Source organism: Herpailurus yagouaroundi, unplaced genomic scaffold (genome assembly GCF_014898765.1).
Source record: "Herpailurus yagouaroundi ecotype Mexico unplaced genomic scaffold, PumYag 186, whole genome shotgun sequence".
NCBI classification, from domain to species: Eukaryota; Metazoa; Chordata; class Mammalia; order Carnivora; family Felidae; genus Herpailurus; species Herpailurus yagouaroundi.
This window is the reverse complement of record NW_024412417.1, coordinates 21,887,957-21,911,315: the sequence shown is the minus strand read 5'-3', so window position 1 is coordinate 21,911,315 and position 23,359 is coordinate 21,887,957.

Below are 23,359 nucleotides of genomic sequence, written 5' to 3'. Positions count from 1 at the left end.
ATGACTATTATTCTAAATTCACTTTCTGTTATATTATTTAAATCCTTTTTGATCAGCTCATTAGCTGTTGTTATTTCCTGGAGATTCTTCTGAGGGGAATTCTTCCGCTTGGTCATTTTGGATAGTCCCTGGCGTGGTGAGGACCTGCAGGGCACTTCCCCTGTGCTGTGGTGTATAACTGGAGTTGGTGGGCAGATCCGCAGTCAGACCTGATGTCTGCCCCCAGCCCACCGCTGGGGCCACAGTCAGACTGGTGTGTGCCTTCTCTTCCCCTCTCCTAGGGGCGGGATTCACTGTGGGGTGGGGTGGCCCGTCTGGGCTACTTGCACACTGCCAGGCTTGTGATGCTGGGGATCTGGCGTCTTAGCTGGGGTGGGTAGGCAAGGTGCACAGGGGCAGGAGGGGCAGGCTTAGCTTGCTTCTCCTTAGGTGATCCACTTCAGGAGGGGCCCTGTGGCAGCAGGAGGGAGTCAGATCCACTGCCGGAGGTTTGGCTCCGCAGAAGCGCAGAGTTGGGTGTTTGTGCGGAGCGAGCAATTTCCCTGGCAGGAACTGGTTCTCTTTGGGATTTTGGCTGGGGGATGGGCGGGGGAGATGGCGCTGGCGAGCGCCTTTGTTCCCCACCAAACTGAGCTCTGTCGTCCGGGGGCTCAGCAGCTCTCCTTCCCTTTGTCCTCCAGCCTTCCCGCTTTCTGAGCAGAGCTGTTAACTTATGACCTCCCAGACGCTAAGTCGCGCTTGCTGTCGGAACACAGTCCGTCAGGCCCCTCCGCTTTTTGCAAGCCAGACTCGGGGGCTCTGCTTGGCCGGCGAGCCGCCCCTCCACCCCAGCTCCCTCCCGCCAGTCCGTGGAGCGCGCACCACCTCGCCGCCCTTCCTACCCTCTTCCGTGGGCCTCTCGTCTGCGCTTGGCTCCGGTGACTCTGTTCTGCTAATCCTCTGGCGGTTTTCTGGGTTATTTAGGCAGGTGTAGGTGGAATCTAAGTGATCAGCAGGACGCGCGGTGAGCCCATCGTCCTCCTACGCCGCTATCTTCCCTCCTGGATCAGGAGTAGATTTCTTAATGCACCTTACCCATTTAACCCATCCCCCCTCCCACAACCTCTCCAGTGAGCCTCTGTTTGTTCTCTATATTTAAGAGTCTCTTATGTTTTGTTCTCCTCCATGTTTTTGTATTATTTTTGCTTCCCTTCCCTTATGTTCATCTGTTCTGTGTCTTAAAGTCCTCATATTAGTGAAGTCATATGATATTTGTCTTTCTCTAATTTCGCTTAGCATAATACCCTCTAGTTCCACGTAGTTGCAAATGGCAAGATTTTGTTCTTTTTGATTACCAAGTAATACTCCTTGGTGTGCGTGTACACACACACACACACCACATCTTCTTTATTTATTTGTTCATCAATGGACATTTGGGCTCTTTCCATACTTTGGTTATTGTTGCTAGTACTGCTATACACAGTGGGGTTCATGTGTCCCTTTGAAACAGCATACCTGTATCCCTTATAAATACCTTATAGTGCAATTGCTGGGTCATACGGTAGTTCTGTTTTTAATCTTTTGAGGAATCTCCAAACTGTTTGCATTCCCACCAGTGGCTGCACCAGTTTGCATTCCTACCAGCAGTGCAAAAGAGATCCTCTTTCTCCACAACCTTGCCAATATCTGTTGTTGTCTGAGTTGTTAATGTTAGCCATTCTGACATGTGTGAGATGGTATCTCATTGTGGTTTTGATTTTCATTTCCCTGATGATGAGTGATGTGGAGCATTTTTTTCATGTGTCAGTTGGCCATCTGAATGTCTTCTGTGGAGAAGTGTCTATTCATGTCTTACCCCATTACTTCACTGGATTATTTGTTTCTTGGGTGTTGAGTGTGATAAGTTCTTTATAGATTTTTCAATACTAACACTTTATCTGGTATGTCGTTTGCGTATATCTTCTCCCATTCTGTTGGTTGCCTTTTAGTTTTGCTGATTGTTTTCTTTGCTGTGTAGAAGCTTTTTACTTTGATGAGGTCCCAATAGTTCATTTTTGCTTTTGTTTCCCTTGCCTCTGGAGACCTGTTGAGTAAGAGGTTACTGCAGCCAAGGTCAAAGAGATTTTTGCCTGCTTTTTCCTCAAGGATTTTTATGGCTTCCTGACTTACATTTAGGTCTTTAATTTTGTGTAAGGTGTAAGAAAGTGGTCCAGGTTCATTTTTCTGCATGTCGCTTTCCAGTTTTCCCAGCATCACTTGCTGAAGAGACTGTCTTTATTCCATTTGATATTCTTTCCTGCATTGTCAAAAATTAGTTGGCCAATTCTGGGTTCTCTATTCTGTTCCATTGATCTGAGTGTCTGTTCTTATGCCAGTATCATACTGTCTTAACGATTATAGCTTTGTAATACAGCTTGAAGTCTGGGATTGTCATGCCTCCTGCTTTGGTTTTCTTTTTCAAGATTGGTTTGGCTATTCGGGGTCTTTTCTGGTTCCATACAAATTTTAGGATTGTTTGTTCTAGCACTGTGGGGAATGTTGGTGTTATTTTGATAGGTATTTCATTGAATAGGTAGATTGCTTTGGGTAGTATTGACATTTTAACAATATTTGTTCTTCCTATCCAGGAGTTTCTGTGCTTTTTTTCTAAATGATTTCTACAAGAATATGTATAGATTTTACTAAAATATATTAAAATAGCAAAAACAAAAGAAACTATTAGATGTATGTATGGTAAGAAAGTGCTAGGAGAAAACAGATTTTATAAAGATTTTGAAAGGAGAGCACAGTAGTAATTGCAAATACCATTATATCCCATAAGATGACGAATAATATGTGACCATTTTATTTGTCAAGTACAAAGGAACTGTAAAATGTGAATTCTATATTGGCATGATTAAGTTGAACGCCAGAAACAATTAATGTGTATATAGTTTAAGATAGTGTATCTACTGGCAGCAATTTTGTCTGACTCACTGAACTCTCAGATCTAAAAAAAGGCTAGTAATAAGTAGGCCTACAACAAATGTGTGTAAAATAAGGAAATTAACAGACAAATAACACACAGTTAAAATTTTCTTAGAAAATAATAAATGAGAGTAGCATGAAGTTACCATATTCTAAATTGAATACATTGTCTTAGTCTATTTTCAGAAAAGTATCCTCTGACAAAAGATGTAAATGTAGAAGTTTATTTAGGAAGTCTTGGAATCACAAAAAGAGGAAATGTGGAAAATGAGACAGGGAGTGGCAGGCAGATACATTTGATGGCCTCTCGATCTCTATACCCTAGTGTCACATCCTTTGTAATTGCTTCCCTTAAGCATGTGAATGGTATATACAACTTGCTTCTGACCAATAGAATATGGCACAGGTAGTGGGATGTCACACCTGTAATTATGTTGTCATATGGCAAAATAAACCAGTCTTCATCTTCATTAATGTATTCATTCATCCATCCTCCAAATAACTGTTAAACGTATATTATGTGCCAGGAAGAGTAACGTGTAAGGGCTAAAATGAGGGACCATTACAAAAATTCAGGAAGCTGTAGTCTAAGCTCCATCTCACAGCTGTCACATTCAACACAAACTGTTTTCTTCTTGAAGGGAGAAGAATGCTTTTGAAATCTTCATAGGAAGATTGAAGATTCTTCATAGGAAGAATGACACTTCTGGCCCCTTTACACAGAGCCACCACACACAGCCATCCCTGTTTCCCTAACTCAGATCTTTCATTTTTCTCTCTTCTTGTGAAAATCTGAATCTAAAAGAGATATCTGCATTCTCATGTTCATTGCGGCATTATTTATAATAGCTGAGATACGGAAACAACCAAACAACTTAATGGCTATTAATGGATGTGAATGGATAAAGAAGATATATTAGATAGATAGACAGATAGATAAAATCTTTTAAAATGCACAAACATATTAGAGGTAAAATACTAATTCAGCAAGGCTATAGGATAGAAGATAAATATATAATGAGTTGTATTTTAATGTCCTCCCAATAAACAACTTGAAAAGAAAATTAAGAAAACAATTTATTTATAGTAGCTACAAAAAGAATAAGACAAGTAGCAATAAATGTAACCAAGAAGATACAAAACATGTACACTGAAAATTAAAAAATACTGCTGAAAGTAACTAAAGTATTTAGTAAAGTCCTAAGTAAACAGAAATATATTTGTGTTCAAAGTTGTTAAGGTAATAGTGCTTTCCAGAACAATCTACAAATTCAATGAAATCCCTATCAAAATCTTAGTGGCCATTTTCGCAGAAATGGAAGGCTAATTCTGACATTCATATGAATTTGCAAGTAACACCAAAATATCTTTGGAAAAAAAACACAAAGTTGGAAGGCTCACACTTCCCATCTCAAAACTTATTACAAAGCTATAGTGCTAGCATAACAGTAGACATAAATAGAGTAATAAATAGCGTATAATTGAAAGTGTAGAAGTAAACTCATAGATTTATGATCTATTGGCTTTCAATAATGGCATGAACACATTCCATGATGGAAAGAATAGTCTCTTCAAAAATGGGTGTTGGGATACCTGGATACCTGCATGCACAAAATGAAATTAAATTTTACCTCACACCATATGCAAAACATAAATCAAAGCGCTAAATATAAGGGTTAGAAGTATAAAATTAGTATGAGAAAATTTAGGGATAAATCTTCATGAACTTCAATTTGATAATTGTTTCTTACACAAGATACCAAAAAAATACAAGCAACAAGTACATAGATAGGATTTTCTAAAAATTAAGAACATATATACATCAAATGACACTATCAAAAGTAAAAAAAATGACACAAAAATTTGTAAATCATGTATCTAATAATGGTCTACTGTCTAAAATATACATAGAACTCATTCGACAACACAAGACAAACTACCCAATTTAAAAAGAAACAAAGAACTCCTTTCTCCAAAGACTATAAACAAATGGGCAACAGGAACACACAAATACAATCAACACAGTTATGTGTGAAATGCAAATCAAATCACAGTGAGATCTATTTCACAGATACTAGAATGGCTATAAGTAATATAACAAGTGTTGGTGAAGATGTGAAGAAACTGAAATGCTTGTACATTACTAGTTAAATGTGAAATGGTCATGCTTCTATGAGAACAGTTCATCAAATCCATAAAACATCATACCAGAATTTCCATGTGACCCAGAAATTCCATTTGTAGATATATGCTCAAGAAATTTGAAGACAGATATTCTAACAAAATATGCACAGTAATGTTCATTGCAACACTCGTCACAATAGTTGCAGTCAATTCAAGTTTCTATGAACTGATGAATAAACAAAATGCGCTATATCCATACAACTGAATTCAGCCAAAATTAGAAATTAATTACTCATATAAGCTACAGCATAGATGATCCCTGAAAATACTACACTTAATGTAAAAAGCCAGATGTGAAAGGGCACATATTGTATGATTACTTTTATATCATATTTTCATGACATAAAAATCCATAGAAACGGAAAATAGGTTACTGGTTGCCAGGTGCTATAGGGAGGGAGGGATGGAAATTACTATTTAGTGGGTATAGGCTTTCCTTTGGGATGATGAAAACGTACCAGAATTAGAAAGTGGTAGTGATTACATACCATTGTGAATATACTAAATGCTATAGAATTGTACACTGTAAAACTATCAAAATGTTTAACTCCGTGTATATTTTACCACAAAGAAAAGTATATGAATACCTTACCAAAAATGGATTTTTCATCCCTAAAAATGTATATAACAACCATATTTTCTATGTAAATAAGATAATTTACAAAGAAAGCAAATTCCTAAAAAAAAAGTTATATGTAGTAAAAGAAAAAGATAATCAGATCATGTCATCTGGCAGAAAATTGAAAAAAGTATTCTCTATTGAACAGACAAAATATTTTATGACTTTTGCACAGGACTGGTAGTGTGCAAATGGTTTAAAACATATAAATGAATGGACACACACAGTAGATCCAGAGAAGAGCATACAACCAGCTGTTATTTGAATAAATGAGAATTATTGTATCTCACAAAGCCCCAAACAGTATATTCAAAACTTGATTTCCTTATCTTCTTCCAAGTAATTTCTGTTATTATATTCTCTGATTCATTTAGTGGCACATTTCAGAGATTTCAAAGCAGAAACTTGGCATCACCATCCCTTTATATGTGTATCTGATTTTTACCAATACAATGTGTTATCAATTTAGTGTCTTGACTCTGGTTTTAAGAGTTCTGTGGTTTATATACACAATGGAATACTACGTGGCAATGAGAAAAAGTGAAATATGGCCTTTTGTAGCAACGTGGATGGAACTAGAGAGTGTTATGCTAAGTGAAATAAGTTATACAGAGAAAGACAGATACCATATGTTTTCACTCTTATGTGGATCCTGAGAAACTTAACAGAAGACCATAGGAGAGGGGAAGGGAAAAAAAAAGTTAGAGAGGGAGGGAGGCAAACCATAAGAGACTCTTAAAAACTGAGAACAATCTGAGGGTTGATGGGGGGGTGGGAGGGAGGAGAGGGTGGGTGGGAGGGGTGGGTGGGTGATGGGTATTGAGGAGGGCACCTGTTGGGATGAGCACTGGGTGTTGTATGGAAACCAATTTGACAATAAATTTCATATTAAAAAAATAAAAAATAAAAAAATAAAAAAAGAGTTCTGGGATTCAGACTTAATACGTAAAGACCTGAGAGATGCATGACCTACATAAGAAAACATTTTTAAGGACTATCTTCTTATACTCAATTAATTACACAGTTAACTTATTTCTCAATGATCTCTCCTCCATAAATATATAAATTGTGGATTTACAAATAAGTCCCCTAGTCAGACTCAGTGTACCCTTATAAAAGCATTTTGTGTCCAGCGCTCTTCCTCTAGTAAATACTAAAGTTTTTGCCTATCAATCTGTCAAATCACCACATTTTGTCCTGATAATATCCTTCGCTCATTTTTAGGTGTCTCTGGTAACAAAAGAAAAATACATTAAGGTATGCTATTAAATAATTCCTTCCTACAAATATTTAAATATTTTTCCATCCTTTGCATTTTATGTTTTATGTCATTTGTGAAGATTTCTTCTATTACCTGAAGGAAAATTATATTCTCTCCTTTCACTCACATGTAATCCATACACTAATATTTAAACATTGTAAATTTAGATTGTAAGTCCTTCATGGCATGGGATATATATTATTTTTCCAGGTATACAGCACTGGGTTAACCTACAACATTTGTGGCACTTATTAGTCAATTTATACATGTTTGTGAAATGTCAAGAAAAAAAAATAGTTTCATGAGAAGCATTGCTTAGTCAGCATTTACTGTAACTTCATAAAAACAAACACAGTGCTATAAATATGGTAGGTTCTGATGATAGCATCTGATCAGTAGCATATCATGAGTTGTTTCTCTTAACAAGTCATTTTTTACTGAAATTAAAGACAAGTTATAAACAGAAAGTAATAATTTCTTTTTAATTGAAAATTTTATAAAGATAATTATAGATTTACATTTAATTATAAAAAATAATATAGACAGATGCAAAGTGCCTGCCTGTCCCTTACAGAATTTCCCCCAATGGTATCTTCATGCAAAATTCCAGTACAATATCACATCAAGAGTTTACCCTTATACAGTATACTAATCTTATTCAGATTTTCCTAGTCTTATACTGATTTGTGTGTGGGTGGCTATGTGTATTTACTTCTACACAATTTTATCATGTGTAGGTTTGTGTATCTACTACTACAGTCAAATATAGAATAGTTCCATCAATACAAGGATACCTTTTAATATTTTTTTTTACATTTATTTATTTTTGAGGGAGAGAGAGACAGAGTGTGAGCGGGGAAGGGGCAGAGAGAGAGAAGGAGACACAGAATCTGAAGCAGGCTCCAGGCTCTGAGCTGTCAGCACAGAGCCTGACAAGGGGCTCGAACCCATGAACCCTGAGATCATGACCTGAGCCGAAGTCAGATGCTTAACCAACTGAGCCACCCAGGTGCCCCAACAAGGATCCCTTTTAAAAAATAACTATTCCCGGGGCGCCTGGGTGGCGCAGTCGGTTAAGCCTCCGACTTCAGCCAGGTCATGATCTCGCGGTCCGTGAGTTCGAGCCCTGCGTCGGCTCTGGGCTGATGGCTCGGAGCCTGGAGCCTGTTTCCGATTCTGTGTCTCCCTCTCTCTCTGCCGCTCCCCCGTTCATGCTCTCTCTCTGTCGCAAAAATAAATAAACGTTGAAAAAAAATTAAAAAAAAATAACTATTCCTTTTCAAAACATAGAAACACTTAATCACTTATTATATATATTTTATTTTGGTATCAAGTACGTATTAAAAGAGTTACCATATTACTTGGGGGACTGTATTTGTTTACACACACAAACATATTCACATTGAAAGGATCCTAGATAAAGTATCCTCCAAATTATTCACTGCCTTTAAAATAACTCTAGCATGAGGGATGTAACCAATACCTTGGGAGAAAAATGCGTGAATAATAAATACAGCTGTAACACAAATTATGTACTACTTTCACTTTGATTCTCTGACTGAGAACATCAACTTAAAATGTGATAAAATAAAATTGCCTACTTTTCTCTGAAGCCTGGCTTATGTAATTTCAGTGTCAATATCTTTCAAGCCTGGTGTTCCCAGGAATAGCTTTCATAAGAATAACACAGTAAAAGCTGGGAAAAGCTGAGCTGCCATTCAATGTAAAATGTACCTTATGAGCTGGTTTCCATAATTGTTACTCACACATTACATGAGACAAGATGCAGGTTTATGAAGTGATTGGTAAAATAATATAAAAAGAACAAAGAAGAATAAATCTGTCAAACATATTCCTTTTTTGGTTTTATTGCCGAATTTACCTTCCTAGAAAAAGGCATTGTAGAATACTTTTTATAACCTTACGTAGAGAGTTTTAAGGACTAAAAACAAAAATTAACTACTGGAGCTTTCTAATTGAGCTATTAAAACTCTTAATCAATGCTATTTTCAATAAATAAGATTATAAAGGGATATGAGAATGCTTACCATATGTTAGGCTTTTTATTATCAATTTATAATTTCCCAAATACATGAAGATAGACGATAGATTTGCTCAAAATTAAAATAATATATAATACCAAACATTGTTATAGTTACTGTCATCTCTATTACTCAAAAAATCCTTTTTATATATATTATATATCTAGTATATAAGTGAATCATTGTTATGATTGCCGTTAAAAGAGCTGAGAAACAGAAACTATGAAAAGTCATACATTCAGTAATAGTAATTTGACAGAATCAGAAATTCTGATAACTAAAATATATAGTAAAATCTTTTAAAAGTATCTGCCACAGTAAGTGCTTAAAAGAAACTCCACATATGTATTATTATTATTAGGAACCAACCAATCATTTTGGACTTTTCTACTAAAAATAAATTTTATATAAATAATATTCAGCAAACAACTTTAATAATTGACCTCCCTAATTCTCCAATACTCAATAAAATCTATGGTTGGTATTGATATGGGACCATGCTAACATTTTCTTAGTGATAGTTTGGGTTGAATATAACTTCATGTAACCTAGCCCCCAAACTCAGTGGGTTCTGTGGGGGTAACAGCTTAAATTCAAGATTCTTTCCTGGCGTTTTAATGAGGTTGTAATTTGATGCCAGCTAAGGATGCACTCATATGAAGGGTCTACAAGACTACATGTCCAAGGTGATTCACACGCATGGTTACATTTGATGTTAGCTGAGGGCTCTGAGCTCAGCTGTCAATGACTACAGGATTACTCTTTCATTTGGGGTTCTTATAGATGATGGATGGATTCCAACAGGAATGTGTTTAGAGAGAATTGGCCAAGATTGAGCATAAATGTACTGAAAGGAAAAACAAACAAACAGGATGGGGTTTTAATAAATATCAGTATTTTTTAAATGGGCACCAAAAAAAAAAAAGTCTGAGAAAGAGAAGTAAACCAGAAGTATAGGAAGAAAACAAGAACATTATTTTGTAAAGGAAGAACTTTGACAAATGTTATTAAGAGGTTAAATGAGATAAGCATTAAATTTCATGTCAAGTGCTTAGCAATAAGCATGTTATTGCAGACTTGTGAAAGTAGTTGAATCATGTGCACAAGAGTGAGGAATAAGTGGTAAAGTGTAGAAAGGTGTAGATGACTTTAAAATGGAGAAGAGGGATAAGAGAGTAATGAAGGAGAAGTATGCTAATAATTTCACCACTTCAAAAATTTGTTTCATTTTATTTGTATTCTGTTTTGTTTCAAGAAAGAAGGAGCATGCTTATAAGACTAAAAGGAAACCAATAAATAGAAATGTCAAGGACACAAAAGAAAAAAAAATCTATGATTTAAAAGATCTTAAAATCCTCACAGTTTTCAAATTATGCTGTGAAAACTTTGTTATGATAGTGATTGCAAAGATTTTTTGTTTAGGAACCACCACTGTGATTGAACTCTATGTTTTTTGGTTATAAGAGGAAATTTCCTAGTTTATACATTTTTCCTTTTATTTTAGGTTCAAAAAAATTTTCCTTAAGAAATTTTTCCCTGATATTTATTTATTTGTCCTAAATTTATATACACATTCTCAGATTTTTTTCTGAAAGACTTATTAGAAATAAAGGAAACATTTTTTGGAGGAAGCAGAAATATTGTAAGATAAATTATATCAAAGCAATATATATATAGCTAAATTTCCTGAATGACACAGATGTTGAACATCATGAAATACCATTTATTAAAATAAATATAAGGAGTACCAGTAAGATGTATTCCATGTCAAAGGCATAAAAAATAAATAATTTATAATAATAAATAATTAGCTTATATGACTTATTTTAAGACTACATATGAACATTAACCAAAGTAACACTTTATATTTTGCTTATACTGTTGAGATACATAATGTTGGACTGCCTCCACTGATTAACCTAAATGCAATCATTAATATTTATACAAGTTTTCTTATTGGATCTCTAATAAGAGTCAGGCAATAAGCACATTTTCATTAATCAAACAAAGGTAAATGATCTATGAATTGGGATATCCACTATAGAATGAAGACATTAGAGTCAATGAATTCTTAGTGAGTTCATGCTGAATATTTTACATTACCCCTTGTCTTAGTGAGTTCATGAGTTGAACATTTTACATTACCCCTTGTCTTACTTCTAAAGCTACTGTCAGTAGATTACAAATACTTTGCCTATATTATTTGCCTAGATTGAAAGATTATGATCTCAAAGACCTTCTTCCAAGGATGAGTTAACGAGATTGATTTAGAGATCTGTCACATAGAGCTATAAAGCTTTTGTCAAAATGTATTCATTACTTATTTTATTTTAATTGTGCCAAGAAAAATTAGTACATTTAAAAGAATAAAATGGTATAAACTGAAACTGCATAAGCATCAATTATAATAGTAGAACAAATGTGATAATAAATACATTTTATACAGTTTCTAAGTTATGCTACTCTACTGCTGAATAATAGAATAAAAGAATGTATGAAGAGAATATCAGTTTCATATCTCTTGTAAACATACTTTACTGATTTCAAGATTTGGATCATTTATATTAGATAGGTACATAGATAGGTATATGCACATATAACCTATAAAATATCTCAATATAAATACACACTCATCCATGTTTTTTTTTCTCATGTTACTTACAGATTTCTGCCAAAACTTAATACTAGAAACACTATTGAGCAAAATTACTTCTTTTTTCTCTTATATTTATTCCCTCAAGTATCCTTTTCCCTTTATGATTTATAATATTATACCTCTTTTATCTTCGCATAATTTATGTGCATTTTTCTTATTTTTCCATTTCTTTCTTTCTGTTACAGATAGTTAACAAAGTTATATATTTTTCCCAAAAGTCTTATAAATACCATCATTCTCTTTAATTCTCTGATATCACTTTGATGATATATTATGGCAATACATCAGAGGGTTGCTATTGCAAAACTACTGTATTAATGCAACATATAAAAAAAAACCCAGCAACATTCTGATGATATAGCACATTAATTAGTCATAACTATAATTCCAGTAGATCCATAATAATAGCTTTACATTTTTAAGTGTTCTATTAAAATTGAAGCAGCAGAATTAAAGTAGACAAAATAAAAATTGGCTACATATGCTACTGGTTTAGCAATAAATTATACATTTACCTTCATATCTCAATGAAATGAGATTTTTATAGTAGAGTTTAATCATGCATGTTGGGGTGACTGAACTTTCATAAATTAAAGAATGTGATTATTTCTTAGAATAATTAACCATTTATTTTTTTAATGTTTATTTATTTTTTGAGAGAGAGAAACAGAGAGAGTATGCACAAACAGGGGGAGGGGCAGAGAGAGAGGGAGAGAGAGAATCACAAGAAGGCTCTGTGCTGACAACCAACATGGGGTTCAATCCCACAAACTATAAGATCATAACTTGAGCCGAAATCCACAGTTGGACACACTTACTGAGCCACCCAGGCATCCCTATTCTTTTCTTAAATAATACCCACAACCAAAGGAAACATTGAAGGATATACTGAAAGCTACTATTGTACTAATTAAGCTACTCTTGGTTACAAACTATCTTCATTTATTTTTTGTTTCTTTTTCTTTCTGATAGATTGTCAGTGGGAGCAAAACATAAGATTATATTGATATAATTGTATATAGAACCTCAATTTCAACATTCATTTGTGTTATTTGTATGGATGTGATTTAAGTTAATAATTTGAAGGATAAGGACAAGTGATAAGTTGATGTAGAGTGATGAAAGTGTAAAATTGAAATAGGAAATAGATAATTTAATCCCAGCAAACAAATTGGACCCATGCAACCATACCATGATGGAATTCAACAAAAGTGGCAGGTGATTGCATTTGTTACTCACCTATTTTATGTAACTGTTAGGATAGATTCTGACCTTTTCCAAGAGTAGCCTGAAAGTTTCTGATAGGAAGATCTAAAGAGACACGTGAATGTAAAGAAATCATGATATTACAATGTGACCAAATTAAAAATAAAAATATAGTGATTTCAGTTTAGGTTTGAATTTTGCCTTACTGTTGTGCATGCTAGAGTTTTGCAGTACTGACCCCTGATAACCCATTCCTCCCTATATCCATGCTCACAAGGCCTCTGGGCTCAGGATATGGCTTGCTTTAGCAAATGGAACAAAAGTTAACATGAGCAAAGGTTTAAAACTGCTTATGTATTAGGTTTATCCTCTCTTGATTGTTGGATCTCTTCTGCCACCATGTGAACAAGTCTGGATTTATCTTGTAGAGAATGAGGCCACATGTATAGAGAGGACTCAGTAGCAGCAACCACCCCAGCCATTGCAGTGGAGATCTGAGATGTGAATTAGTCCATCCTATACCATAGAGATGCAGCTAATCCAGCCGACCCGGATGAATCAACCAGAAAATCCATAGAATAGTAAGACATAATAATTTTTACTAATTTAATCTAGATTTATAGTGGTTGCTTATGAAACAAATTCATGCTGATACTTTGGAAACAGATATACTAGACAACATATATTGATTGATAATAACTTTGAATTATTTAAAAGCTTAATTGTAATACATGCTTATTTTCTGATAATTTATAGTTATTTATTTTATTTTATATTATTATATTTGTTTTCATTGCAGCTTAGGGGAGAGTCGAGAAGTCATTGCTGAAAATGGAGCTAAACTAAATATAATAATAAATGATTTTCCAAGTTTTTCCTTTTTTAAAGTACATTTTTTCTCTTCCTCTGAATTAGTAACTACACAAGTAAAAATGAAAGTCTAACACCATGAGAGACATAAGTAGTTTAGTTACAAGCTTTGACAATCATTGTTGAAGAGTTAAGCAAAGTAGTTTCATGTAATTCAGCCATTGGTTTAATGGAAATGAGAAACACAGAGGGAAGCATTAAATACTGATAAACAAAGGAACATGGGTAGGTTGATTATATACGATATAAATTTATCTCTATATAAATCTCCTTATAAAATAACTGATGCTTATAATAGATAAAGTATATCTTATTTGAAAGGCTTGTTATTACATTTAAACATGATCAATGTCATTTTCTGCTAAGTAATGAATTATGGACGCGAACACTAAATAAAACTACACCAACATATACTATATATGACAAGGATGGCATTGGAATAAAATGGTAAAGGGGAAACTATAAGTTTTATGGTAATAGAAATGAAAAGCAGGTATGAAACATTTAATACACATTCAGATGTTAATTTTCATAAAATACAAAATATGGATAATAGAAAATACTACTTCTATGGTCATCTATAATAGAAATGGATTCACACCTTTAATGCAGAAAACTATACTAGAAGAGTAATGTGGAAGGAAATAGAGTTGTACATGTTTGCTGGAAAATATAAGAATGTAATAAAAGAATTGTACGTGAAAGCATTTGGGTATTGAAAAAGAATAAGGTAAAATTATTTAAATTACAGGACTCTACTAAATTCTACCTAAGAGGTTGGCTAAGTATATTTGCAAGTCTAATTGCAGATTATAGAAATCAAAAATTAAAACAAAGTACAATACTGGGAAATTATAACATTTTAACATATTTTACTATGCTATATATTTAAATGTATTATCTGATAATTACTTAAATGGTTTTAAAATAACTTTCTCCATTATGTATAGATGGATACAAATAATATGTTTTGTATAACATTGTGCCATATGCTACATTTGCCTTACAATAGTTATATGCAAAGTATTAATGTGAAAATCATCCAAATTTTATACAAAGGAACTGAAATTAAGAAAAGCAAAATGATTAGAATAATGCCAAAACGGAGAGCTTCTGATTTGAATGGATGTATTTTTCTATAAGATCCAGTAATTTTGCAACATATTATAAAGTTATAGTTTGAGAATATTTTTCTACATATATTTCTAAATTTCTAGACTGTTTAATGATACAAAATCATAATATCATTAGGATGAATCACCATGTTATCTTGTCATGTATAACAGTTAAGAGGATGGAAAATAGAGCATAGTTACATTCTGATTGGAGAAATAAAGTGAATCTTTGTTATAATATTTGACTTATGAATAGGCAGAATATGCATTTTGAGTTTTTTAGGTTAATTCAAAATCACTGAAATAAATAAATAACTCTTTAACATCTGTTTAACAAGATCAGAAAATCCTTCCATAACTGAAAATTTCAAGTACTACTGGAGAAACAGGATACAGACATGAAAAATTATACTCTAAGAGGATGATTTTCTTCAGTCATCTCAACAGTATATTATAGAGATATAATACATAATGTTGCTTTCTATGACACCAGATGCTCAGCGTATCATGACGTTAAGAGAAAGTAGAGATCCTAGTCTTTACAAGTTAACCACCACAATGTATGTCCTACATTTATTTTGACATTGGTATGTGGGTGGTGGTGTTGAGAGAGATATTGAAGTGAGGGTGAAATAATTAAATGTGCCATAATTCTAAGGGATCGATTTTATAGATTTAAGTTTACATTGTCAATGTAGGCATGTTGCTTTCACTATAGCTGAAAAAATGGTGCAACTACACTGTATAACACAATACACGGTTTGGAAGTTTAAACATTTTCCCTAACACATAAAAGCAGGTAGTTTTGTATTTCTCTTAATGCTTGTAGGAATGGGAGATTTGGGATAAAGCAAACATTATTCATGTGGTCTGAGTTTAAAGATATAATATGCTAGGTTGCTCTTTTTGTTGTGAAAAAAGAAAGACAAGGAGAGGATTTCTGGGGAAGATGGTGGTATAGGAGGACCCTAAACTCACCTCTTTCCACATACACACAGCTAGGTAACAGCCACATCAGTGTCAATAACCTAGAAAATTACCTGAAGACTGGCAGAACAAACTCTCCACAGCTAAATGTAGACAAGAGGCCACATTGAAGAGGGCAGGAAGGGTGGAGACACAGGAGCTACAGGACTGGTGGGACCATTCACAGAGGGAATTACATCATGGGAATGAGGAGAGCAAGGAAACAGACTCTTGGCTTTGAAAATGAGAGGGACTAAATTTCCCAAGTTCTTATAAAACAACAGGGTTTAATACCTGTAATATTAAAAATCATCAGGCTCCCGAGAGAGCCAGGAGGGTAAGAGGGAACTGAGTCCCCACCCTTAAAGAGACAGCACAGCAAACAGTCCCTTGGAGACACAGCATAGAAGCAGCAGTTTGAAAAACACCTGGGATATACAGGAAGGACATTTATATACTGATCTTAAGAACACACACTGGAGGGGCAGGGATCATTGGGGGACCTGGTGGGTACCACTTCCCTCTCTCCTGCTTGTGCCAGCATAAACACAGGAACACATACAGGAACCAGCCCTCCACCAACTCTCACTACCTAACTTGCTAACAGGATGCCCCACCAATGTGTTCTCCTGGGGACATGTCCCCCCCAAGTCCTAAGACCCAGGACCCTCACACAGCAGACTCAGCAAATCTTGCTAACACTGTGCAACTGGAATCTGGAGAAGGAAACAGAAATCCAGGGAGGCCAACACTAAGACACATAGCAATTAAAATAGCAAAAAGTAGTGATGGAGAGGGAACTGCAAAAGTAGGAAAAGAAAACAGTTACATACAAGGAAAATTCCATAAGGTTATGAGCAAAATTTTCAGCAGTAACTTTGCAGACAAGAAGGGTGTGGCATGATATATTGGTGTAGATATTGTATACAAACCTAGTGGTAACCACAAATCAAAACCCAGTAACAGATATGCAAAAAATAAAGAGAAAGGAATCCAAGTATATCACTAAAAAAATCCAACAAACCATTAGAGAAAAGAAAGGAACAGAGAACTACAAAAACAACCACAAAACAAGTAACAAAATTGCAATGAACACATACCTATTAATAATTACTTTGAATGTTCATGGATTAAACACTCCAGTAAAAAGTCACAGGTTATGGAACAGATGAAAAAACACCGCTCATCTATATGCTGCCTAGAAGAGACTCATTTCAGATGTAAAGACATTGCAGATTTATTTATTTATTTATTTATTTTTTAAATTTCTTTTTTTTTATTTTTATTTTTGGGACAGAGAGAGACAGAGCATGAACGGGCGAGGGGCAGAGAGAGAGGGAGACACAGAATCGGAAACAGGTTCCAGGCTCTGAGCCATCAGCCCAGAGCCCGACGCGGGGCTCGAACTCACGGACCGCGAGATCGCGACCTGGCCGAAGTCGGACGCTTTAACCGACTGCGCCACCCAGGCGCCCCAAGACATTGCAGATTTAAAGTGAAGGGATGGAAAAGCACTTATCATGCAAATGGAGGTGAAAAGAAAGCTGGGGTAGCAATAATTATACCAGACAAAATAGACTTACAACAGAGAATGCAAAAGGAGACAAAGTAGGAAACTGCCTAGTCATTAAGGGAAAAATCCAACAAGAAGCTATAACAAATATTCATGCATCCAACATAGGAGCACTCAACATGGGGGTACCCAAATACATGAAGAAGCAACAAACATAAAGGAAGTACTTTATGGTTATATAACAAAAACAGGGGACTTTAACACCCCACTAACATTAATGAATAGATCATCCAAGCAGAAATCAACGTGGAAATAGTGGCTTTGAATAATACAACGCACCAGATGTATCTAGCAGATAAGCCCAGAGCATTCCATCCTAAAACAGCAGAATACATATTTATCTCAAGTGTACATGGAATATTCTTCAGAATAGATCATATGAGGTCACAAAATAAAACTCAACAAATTCCAAAAAATTGAAATCATATCATCCATCTTTTCTGACCATAATGTAATGAAACAAGATCTACCACAAGAAAAAAAATCTCAAAAGAACACACACGTAAATGTAGGTTAAATAAAATCCTACTAAACAACGAATGCATCAACCAAGATATCAAAGAAGAAATTAAGAAATATATGGAGACAAATGAAAATGAAAAAAAAAAAAGATTGAAAATTTTGAGGCGTAGCACAAGCTGTTATAATAGGAAAGTTAATAGCAATACAGGCCTATCTCAAGAAGCAAGAGAAATCTCAAATGAATAACCTAACCTTATACCTAAAGGGGCTAGAAAAAGAGGGACAAACAAAACCCAAAAACAGTTGGAGGAAGGAAATTAAGAGTACATCTGAATGAGCACTGAGTAATGCATAGAATTGTTGAATCAATCACTATATTGTACACGTGAAACTAATAGAACATTGCATGTTAACTACACTGGAATTAAAGAAAGAAAAACAAGGATGTGAATGCGAGTAATGATATACATTTGTGTACAGAATATGTATACTCGATTGCTATTAATCTGCTGGCCTCAAGAAGTATGTAGCCCAGTGTAGTACTGTGGCAATATACTGTCCCAATAAAGATTGGATTTTGTGGGTAGGACTTCTCTGCAAGGCAGGCAGAAGGATGAAACTAACTGGTGAAAGAAAAGATAGACCACTATTTGAATGAACGTGTTAGATCTTAAGTTTTGCTTAACTTTTAAATACAATTCCTATAATTAAGACATCTGATAATGCTGTTCACCAGGTATGTTCTTAAACACTCTTAGACATACAAACATACCAAATAAACAAGAATATTTCCCATATAATTTTAATTGATGTCCATTTGTACATTTGTACAGAGGCCAAAGTCATCCCTAGTTATTTTTGCATCCAACATTAATGTTTTTCCCACTGTTTCTGGGTTCTATACTGTTTTCCAAGTTACCTTTAAATTTCTTTAACTTGCCAGAATTTTAAGATTATATTGAAACCTCTACGTGAGTAATTTATGTACATAGTAAACAATGTCAAATCCTTTGAATAAATAATGCTAGAGAAGTTAAACCATTTATCAGCTAAGAAAACTAATGTGATAAATAGAAAAAAAACATAGTTCATCATTTTTAAGACTATTCCATGAACCTGAAACAAAGAGAATGCAGCTGAGAAATTAAAAAAATTTTTTTTTCAACATTTATTTATTTTTTGGGGGACAGAGAGAGACAGAGCATGAACGGAGAAGGGGCAGAGAGAGAGGGAGACACAGAATCGGAAACAGGCTCCAGACTCTGAGCCATCAGCCCAGAGCCTGACGCGGGGCTCGAACTCATGGACCGCAAGATCGTGACCTGGCTGAAGTCGGACACTTAACCGACTGCGCCACCCAGGCGCCCCGAGAAATTTAAAAATTAAAGGATGGCTATTTCTATGAAAGATTATCTGCTTAAATGGATTGAACATTCAAATCACAGAGTTAGTGTTACATCCTGACTCATAACTGATGTTTTTCGTGGCATCTATTCTACTTACTTGAGTAAAGAAGAATAACCTGTGAAAGCAACAAGAGAAAAAGAAAGAAATTCAATCAGATTACATTAGTAATTTCTCATCAGATTGCCACTTTTCTTAGTAATTTTGTTAGTGTTGGAGGCTACTATTATTAGTCTATTATTGTTTGCCTGTTATTATGATGGATATGTTTAATCATATTAGAAGAATTTACATCACATTAAGAATGACAAATATTAATGTTATAATAAGTAGACTTTAAATATTAAAGCATTTCCATAATGATTAATAAAGTTATTTTCAAATTCCTTCTTCTGAGTTATGGTCAGATATTGTAAACTTTTTTTTCTAATTATAAACAGTCAACTACTCGTAAGGTAATTTTGAAATTACTTATGTTTTATTTCTTAGTAGCGTCTTAATAAATGTTACATGTATTTATTTATGATCATGAAAGTTATCTTCTTATGAACAGTCAAGTACTTTTATTTCTCTCTAGGTATCATTAAATACTATTGGATCAATAATTTGTCCTAAATCCAGGAACCAAGACCATGCAAAATACAGAAGGGAAAATGCTCTATCTCACCTGCTTAGTAATGTCTGTAAAACATGTATGTTGAAATACCGTATGTTATACAGATATGTTGAGGTAGTGTTGAGATGTCTCATATGGAGATATGTTGAGGTATATGTTTTCAGCGTTAAAGCACTCTTTATGATAAACGATTCCAATGACAAAAAGAAAAAAAATTAAAAATCAGCATTATAGATTTCTTGAGTCAACAAACAAGGACTTCCTGACCTAACCAAATTTTGAAAGCAAGTATTAGAAGCTTTAAGTATTAAATATTTATCTTGCATGTTTTTTATCTTCCTACATTTATAATATGCTACAAGAAATTAATTTCTTTTTTTTTATGTTTATTTTTGACAAAGAGAGAGAGAGAGAGGGAGAGACAGAATCTGAAGCAGGCTCAAAGCTCTGAGCTGTCAGCACAGAGCCGGTAGCAGGGCTCAAAGTCACCTACAGGACCAGGAGGTCATGACCTGAGCCTAAGTCTGACACTCAACTGACTGAGCCACCCAGGGGCCCCCAAATTAGTTTATTTCTATATTCAGTATTTATCTCTTTGGTTGTCCTATGCAATAGATCATAGTTGTGGCATATTTAACATTAAAGATTTTAACAAATCTAGTATTCCACTAAAGTTTCATGGCATACAATAAGTTTTACATTTCCTGTGCAGAGAATCCAGTTCACTTGCTCAGAAACTGGCAAAACAGTTTGTCATGTAGTGATTGAGTCTACCAAACTACTCAACATATGCACTGCAAGGAGGCTTTGCTAGTCTGCTATATTTCCAGCAACTTCAAGAAGTCATAAAGAAAATAAAATTACCCTGAAAAGAAATCAACCTTTTGTTTGGCTGATGAGACTGGTAATAAAATGAAGAGACAGGCCCACTGTAAATAAGTCTTAGCCTTTAAACTAAGGGTGGGATAAATAAAACAGTGTCTGTCCAATTTAGTAATTGCATCAATATGTGTTGTGAATAAATAAGTGTATGCCTTTACAGAATTTTTAAAAAGGAATTATGGAACTTTTACACTCAGTATTCCTGCCAATGCCTACCTTTCTCATTCAGTAAGAATAGCATTTGAAGAAGAATTGATTTAATAAGAGTTAAGCACATGTGTAGAGAAAGAAAATTCTCAGGAGATTCATTGTTCTTGAGGGAATCTTTCTATGAACTAACAGATTATAGAGAAACTAATATGGTCAATAGTCTAAACTTCAAAAAGAACCAATATTGGCTTCTGCATTTTAAAAAAGTAATTTTTATAACTGAATATTAAAGGGAGAGGAAGCTGTCTAAAACACTACAAAATAGTGTTCTCACATTGAAGAACCATATAAAAAGAATAGATGTTAGCCTACTTTTAGGAGAAAATGCCTATATAAACCTCTAAACTTTGGGAGAAAAAAATGTGCCAAGTTTAAGAAAAAGAATGGCTATCTCTGTCAATGTGAGGTCAGATATCAGAACTTATGATTATGTTATACTTGTCCTATCATTATGAATAATATATGTGAGCTCCATAAGTAAGAACTCCTTTTCATGTAGGTCCAGGCCAACTAAAAAATATCTACTTCTGATGCACGTTTGAGATTGATTTTATAAGTATTGGAAATAGAGAAATATGTTGCTTCATAGACATTTAGGTAATGTTCTATTCATCACAGATAATTTATTGTACCATTAACAAAAGTGACTGTTGTAATAATGATTGTCAACTAAATGTTACTTATGTCTACTAATTCCATGGAGTTCAGCTCCACTGACACAAAATTTAAAGTACTTTTTAATTTAAACATAAAATTGGCAAAATTTCATGAAATGGCTAAAAGCAACATTAAAGAGATTAACTGGTGAGTATACAAGTAAAAAGAGAGAGAGAGAGAATGTATTTTTAAAAAATTTCCATGGTGACCTTACTGAAATTTAGGGTGGCTGAATATATATAAATGTACTGAAAGCAAGAATAAAAATAGTATTAACTGACATTTGTTGGGTTTGTACTATGTGCTAGACATTAGGCATTTAACATGAAGTATCTCAGTGAGTCTCACACCTATGCTTAAAATTAGTCTTGAATTGTCAAAACTTTTCAAAAATTTTGTTGGGTAGAACTTGGTATTTTTTTTAATGTTTATTTATTTTTGAGAGAAAGAGAGAGAGAGAGAGAGAGAGAGAGAGAGAGAGAGAGAGAGAGGATGCAAGCAGGGGAGGGGCAGAGAGAGAGGGAGACACAGAATCTGAAGCAGGCTACAGGCTCTGAGCTGTCAGCACAGAGCCTGACTTGGGGCTTGAACCCACAAACTGTGAGATCATGACCTGAGCTGAAGTCAGACACTTAACTGACTGAGCCACCCAGGTGCCCCAAACCTGGTATCTTTTTATTGGTATATATTTTAGGTTTTTATTCAAGTTGTTATATTTATGCTGCATAGTTTGAAATAAATGAATAAATACTTGTAAGCAGTACACATGTATATAAGACATTCAATTTAAAATATTTAAAAATTTTAAAACAAATCTCGAGTTATATGTAAAAAATATATATGTACATATATATGTGTATATATATATATATATATATACACACATATATATATGTGCTACAAAACTATGTCCTTAAAATTCTTCTGCCGTTTTAGCTTTTTTTCTTTTTCTTTTCTTCCTAAGAATCTCAAATCTCAACAGATCCTGAGCATATTATCTCATTAATCTGTGAACCTTTTTGGTGACCTTGGTGACAAATGTTTCAGTCTCCATTTCACAGATGATGAAACTTGGAAAGAGAAAGGTTAATTTGTTTGTGTAAGTTGACACATCATGTCAATTGCTATGTTCTTAGAAGAATATAGGGTTCTTGCCTTGTTGGCTACTATTTTATCTACTATATCATTGTGGCAACAATGAGAGACAAAATAACTCAGAATAAAATAAAATACTGTATTAGCAGCTGGCCCCAATCACATTTTAGGCCTGTGGCTACATCTCCCCAACATAAACGACTACTGATTGTAATATTCTTTTATCCCACTGATCTTTAAAAACATGTCTATCTGTCTATCCACACATAGCCTTTAATTATTGTCTTAGTTGATATAATCACTTTCTTGAAAGAAAAGAGTCTAAAGGAAGAGGTCAGGGACAAAAATAATGATCTTTCTTTAAAAAAAGAGTAACAAATTGAATAGGTTTATTTCTATTCTGTTTAGAAATAATATCGAATGGCCTGGAGTGGATACAATAAAGTATATTAGGTATATCTGCTTTTCTGCCACTTCACTGACCAAACAGAGATTGATAAAAACAACATTATTTTATATACTTAAACTACTTGGTAGTGAAATTTTAAAAAAATAAACCTTCCAGATTAAAAAAAAAATCTACATCTCTGACAAA